Genomic DNA, 6,000 nt, shown 5'->3' on the forward strand with positions numbered 1-6,000 from the left:
TTTATATTTGTAATGAATAAAATTTATTGTCACTTATTATAACGTTTGATAATTTATTGAAGTATTGCTGGGTGATCACTGCTTCATAGCACACCTCTTTTCCCCTTTTTCACAAAGCATACTGCTGTAGCATCATGGAATTGAAAGAAATACAGAAATTACAGCACTTTTCCAAACTATTAGTAATGAGATGTGCTAAGCTTTGAGCATGAGGGTAGTAGGGTCAGAGTAGTGTAATTTCAGTCTTAAGTACTGTCCATAAAAAAAAAAAATTGACTGCACATGGACCAATGTTATTTAATGGGGGCAGTGCAGAACCTCACTGACCAAATCTGTGTGTGTGTGGGGTGGGGGGAGGAGAAACACAGCATGCACTAGTTTCTGCATTGTGTTGGCTGAAACTCACCCATTTAATAAGCGCTGCTGTATAAACATCTGGCACACATTTTATACGGATGACAAATAAGAGAAACCTCATTAGAGCTTTCTGGATGAAACGCAGATTTTTTTTTTTTAATGTTCATCTGAACACTGCCTTAAAATCAGTTCCGATGACTTGTTTTTTACATTTGGAAACAGTTGACATAGTTAGAAGGAAAGTCACATGACTCCCATAAACAAAAGTATTCTTAGGTCTATTGTTAATTCTGTAAGACAAAATGAAAAAAAGCTAGCTCTTGGATGGGTAAGTCACCCAAAAAAGACTTTTGGTCCTTCAGCACTGAAACCAAGACCTCAATTCATTAAGTCTAGCGTAAAAAGAATAAGATGCATAATTCATTAACAGGCGCACGCCACTTAAAGGGACTCTATCAGCACAGAATAGCCATGGTTTGAACAGCCAATCATTTATATACACCTTTCCACTTGATTGTTTTCTCCCTTCTCTGGCTTTATGAAGCCAGCCAGAGCTGTCAATCAAAGGGGTATGGTGGGAATGTGTATTTAAATGATTGGCCCCATTATGAAGCACCAAGCAGCGGGACTTACTCACAGTCCCTCTAAAGCATCACTCCAGCGGGGTGTTTTTTTTGTTTGTTTTTTTACCGCAGGAGTGGTGCTTTGAATCTAAGGTCCCTGCACTTAATCGGATACTTGCCCTCCGCCGTCTTCCCCTTCTATCACTGCCGTTCCCTTTTGTTTCTGATCTTTCAGATCGCTCCAGTGTTTGATGGAGTGACATGAGGTCACAACTCAATATAAGTCTGAGATCCTCATTAACTTGTGACGTAACTTCTGACTTTCGGCCAGTCAGAAGTCGCAGTCACAAAATGTTGCCGAAAATAAGAAGCCAGAGGGTGAGCATAAGATCAGGGGCGGGGGGGACCTTACATTAGAAGCACCACTCCAGTGCTGAAAAAAATGCTGGAGTGGTGCTTTAAAGAGTTTGCCGCTACTTTATAAATCACTTTTATGTTATCTAACTGCTATAGATAAGCTCTTTTGTAAATACCTTGCTTTCCAAATCCTCCTGTAACCTGAGCTGCTCTCCTGGTTACATGATCTCTGGCTGAGAATCCTCTGACTGTGATGTCGCATCAGATTCTCCCTGAGTTACAGGCTCTGGAATCTGACATGACATCACAATCACGTGACATATTCTGTGCCTGTGGGTGGGACTCTATTCAGCAGAACTCACTCACTGCTTCTGTGCATACAACTGCAGGCACAGCTTTCCCATAGGGCTGCATACTTCTCCCTGCACAGCTCTACCGTATGTATGTATGGTATGTGTCACAGGGGTTGGATAAAATAATGGAAACACCTTGAAAAATCAACAAAAGTTTGTTTAATATGGTGTAGGTCCACCTTTTGCGGCGATTACAGCCTCACTTCTCAAAGGTATGGATTCATACAAGGTATGAATTGTTTCCAAAGGAATTTTAGCCCATTTTTCAGTTAATACACCCTCCAGTTCTTTGAGCGACAATGGCGGCAAAAATCATTGTCTAACTTGAATCTCTATAATCGACCATAAATGCTCAATAATGTTGAGGTCTGGGGATTGTGGGGGCCAGATGAGATGCTCAACTTCATTAGAATGTTCCTCGTGCCATGCTTTAACGATTCTAGCTGTATGAATTGGTGCATTATCATCCTGAAAGATGGCGTTCCCCTCCGGGAACAGTGCTTGAACCATAGGATGCACTTGGTCGCCCAAAATGCCTAAATAATCTCGGCTGTTAATTCTTCCATGAAGGGATATCATTGGCCCGGCGGATCTCCACGAAATAGCACCCCAGATCATCACAGAACCTCCACCATTTTTTACGGTTGGGAGAAGGCAGTCTGGATGGAAGGCTTCTTTCGGCTGTCTCCAAACGTACACACGGCCGGAGGTCGGAAAAAGGGTAAACGATGATTCGTCGGAGAATATCACATGTTTCCACTGCTCGAGGGACCAATTCTGGAGGTTTCTACACCACTCTAAACGCTTGGAAACATTTGTCATTGAGAGCTGTGGTTTTCTAATTGCAGCTCTTCCGTGGAATCCAGATTTGTGCAGCTCCCAACGAACAGTTTTCATGGAAACTGGGTTCTGTAGGTGTTCATTGAGCTTAGCAGTGATTTTCGGAGCCGTGGTCTTGCGATCCTCTCTCACAATTAGCTTCAGAGTCCGACGGTCTCTCTCACTCAACTTCGACTTTTGGCCGGACCTGTGCTTTGCCGCGGACGTTTTTCCTTCTCTTTCAAATGCAGTCATTACTTTGGAGACAGTACCTCTTGACACGCCAAGCATTTGGGCACTTTCGGTTACACTAGCGCCTGCCATACGAGCACCAACAATTTGTCCTCTTTGAAAATCCGAGAGGTCTGCCATTGGTATCAGGTTCTCATCAATGTTCTTACGATTCCAGTTTAGATATAAAAAGCATATAAGGTCAGCATACTCACCGCTAGGTAGGGAGAGCGTCCATAGACCCTGTAGATGCACCCCGACGACGCCATTTCGCCACGCTTCTTCCAAGGGTGAAATGGGTGCAGCTACAGGTATTTAATTCATTTTCTTTGAACAAGTGCCAGGTCCCCTTTAACTCCTTAACGACCGCCGATACGCATTAAAACAGTAATCCATGAGGGGCCTTATTCCTTCATTTGCGTTTTTAAAACGGCATCGGGGAAAAAGGCTGTAGCGCCCCCCAGAGTGGGAAATTCTCCAGGGGTAGCTGAGACCCTGGAGAACATGATCAGGGCCGTTTTTTTCAGTCCCCGATCACGTGATCACCGTTATTCAGTGAATAACGGCGATCACGGGGGAAAAAAAGTGTGCCTGCGGTTACAATGATTTCTCTCTCCTCTCACATGATATACATCCGCAATCCCCCAGATCTCATGATCCGGCTCTCTGTCATCTTCCTGTAAAAAAAAAATAAAAAATAAAAATGGGCACATGCGCAGGGCGGTGGCCCAGATCTGCCAGCCGGCAACAATAGGGAATTTTCCCTATTGGTTCCTCTTGATCACTGTGATAGACCTTTTCACAGTGGAGATGCGGATGTGTGAAAGAGCCCTTAAGGGCGTAAGAATTCAAAGTATGAAAATTGCTAAATTTCCATTTTTTTCACAAATAAATGCAAGTCATACCGAAGAAATTTTACCACTATCCTGAAGTATAATATGTCACGAAAAAACCGTCTCAGAATCAGTGGGATCTGTTGAAGCTTTCCAGAGTAATTACTTCATAAAGTGACACTGGTCAGAATTGTAAATTGTCTCTTCAGAGAGGAAGAGGACTAGAACTCTAGTGCCACCTACAGGAAGTAGCAAAACTAAAAGTCAATAGTGACCCTTTAACGAGCCTTATCACATGACTTCGGACATGAACCAGAAACTCAATAAAAATTGGCTTGGTCATTAAAGACATAATTGTCTCCGGCACTAAGGGGTTAAACCAAGACTGGTGAGCAGCTGGAATCCTACATCAGACAAGAATGGGACAATATTCTTCTCCCAAAACTCCAGCAATTGGTTTCCTCAGTTGCCAGACATTTACATACTGTAGTAAAAAGAAGAGGGGCTGCTACATAATGTTAGACATGGCCCGGTCTATACACTTTTGAGATGTGTTGCGGACATCAATTTCTACTTTCATCTTCTGACCTGTTCAATGTTGTTTTTTTTAATACAATGTTTTTTTTTCCTTTACATAGCATCCCAACTTTTTTGGAATTGTGATTTGTATTATTCTTAGGCCATTGCATTCAAGAACAGATGGTGTTCCTGGCAAAAAAATTAAAGCTCGTATAACTCCTTTATTTCAGAATCTTTACACACTCACACATCCACAAGTGCATTCTTCTGAGTTACATCATCCATTGCTGCTTTTTTTGCATTTTTTTTGGACTTAGATATTCAAAATAGTCTCAACTGTGTTTTAAGTAATGCTTTAGAAAGCCATTTTTCTAGATGTTTGTGAAAGAGATTAAAGTGTTATTTAAACATCATCAGGTTAAAGGTTCTGGTATGTCTTATGGTGACAGTTAGTCAAAGGAGAAAAGGACAAAGAACTCTTCTACAATTTCACCCTACCCCAAGAAGAGATATCTGCAACCCAAACCACTGGAGATTTTATGGATGCTTCAAGTATCCCCTTTTATAGAAATGAAAAAAAAAAATACAGCTGTATGCATGGCTCCCTTAAAGGGAATCTGTTAGTAGGATCAGCCTTCCTAAGCCGTCTATATGTATATGTAGGTCATAGGAAGCTGAATACAATGATGCCTTGATAAATGCCATCTGATGTTTTATTCCAAAGAAATCCATGTTTTTCTTATATGTAAATGAGCTGTTAAGATCTATGGGCCGGACACTGATCTGCATTAGAATCTCCCTCCAGAGATTATTTTAGGTAAAAGAGGGAGTTACCAGGTAAGACATGTAACAAACACAGAACAGTAGATCTGAACTTTGTCACTTTGAACAAGTGTATTGCAATGCAGTGGTCAAAGACATAAAAGTTGGAAGTCCCATAGAGGGATAAAGTGAAGAAGTAAAAAAAAAAAAAATCACTACATTAAGAAAAATACCAAAAACGTGTATGTTCATGTGAAAACAAAAAAGTACACATTTGGTATCGCTGCATCTGGAACAACTCGATCTACAAAACTGTCACATTAGTTAATCCCTTCAGTGAACTCTAAAAAATGTAATAAAAAAGGGACAAAAAAAAACCTGCTTTTTCATTGTACTGTCCCCCAAAAAATGGAATAAAACTTCATCAAAAAGTTGAATGTAAGTAAAAATGGTATCACTGAAAACGTCATCTTCTCCCGCAAAAAACGAGCCGCCATACAGCTCAATCAGCAAAGAAATAAAACCGCTATAGCTCTCAGAATATAGCAATGCAAAAACAATTATTTTTTCTATAAAATCATTTTTATTGTGTAAAAGCGACAAAGCATAAAAAAATGATATACATGTGGTATCGTTGTAATCATATTGACCCGAACAATAAAGCTGTCATCACTTTTCCCACACGGTGAATAGCAGAAAATAAAATTCCAGAATTGTTGGTTTTTGTTTATTCCGCCTCCCAAAAATCAGAATAGAAAGTGATCAAAAAATGTCATGTGCCTGAAAATGGCACCAATAACGTCAAGTCATCCTGCAAAAAACAAGTCATTACATGACTATCAGCACAAATATAGAAAAATTATAGCTCTCAAAATATGGGGTTGCAAAAACTTTTTTTTCATTAAAAGTGTCTTTTAGTGTTTGACAGCAGCAAAACCTAAAAAAATATATAAATCTGTAATTGCACTGATCCGAAACTTAAAGTAATCTAATCACTTATACTACACGAGAAATGGCATAAAAAATAAAACCATTTCTTGACCTGCTGTTGATTTGTGTTGAGCGCTTACCCCGGGGTTTCTGTGTAAATCTCTAAAATACGTGATTCAGACAGAACCCCCGACAGAAGATTCTCTATAGTGAGGCAGATAGAAACACTGTGGACATTGGCCTATGATCCTCCCATTTCCATCTTGTTAAGCGAGC

The sequence above is a fragment of the Phyllobates terribilis genome, unplaced genomic scaffold (assembly GCF_046119375.1).
Source record: "Phyllobates terribilis strain yellow unplaced genomic scaffold, ASM4611937v1 Scaffold_1__5_contigs__length_1240528914, whole genome shotgun sequence".
NCBI lineage: Eukaryota > Metazoa > Chordata > Amphibia > Anura > Dendrobatidae > Phyllobates > Phyllobates terribilis.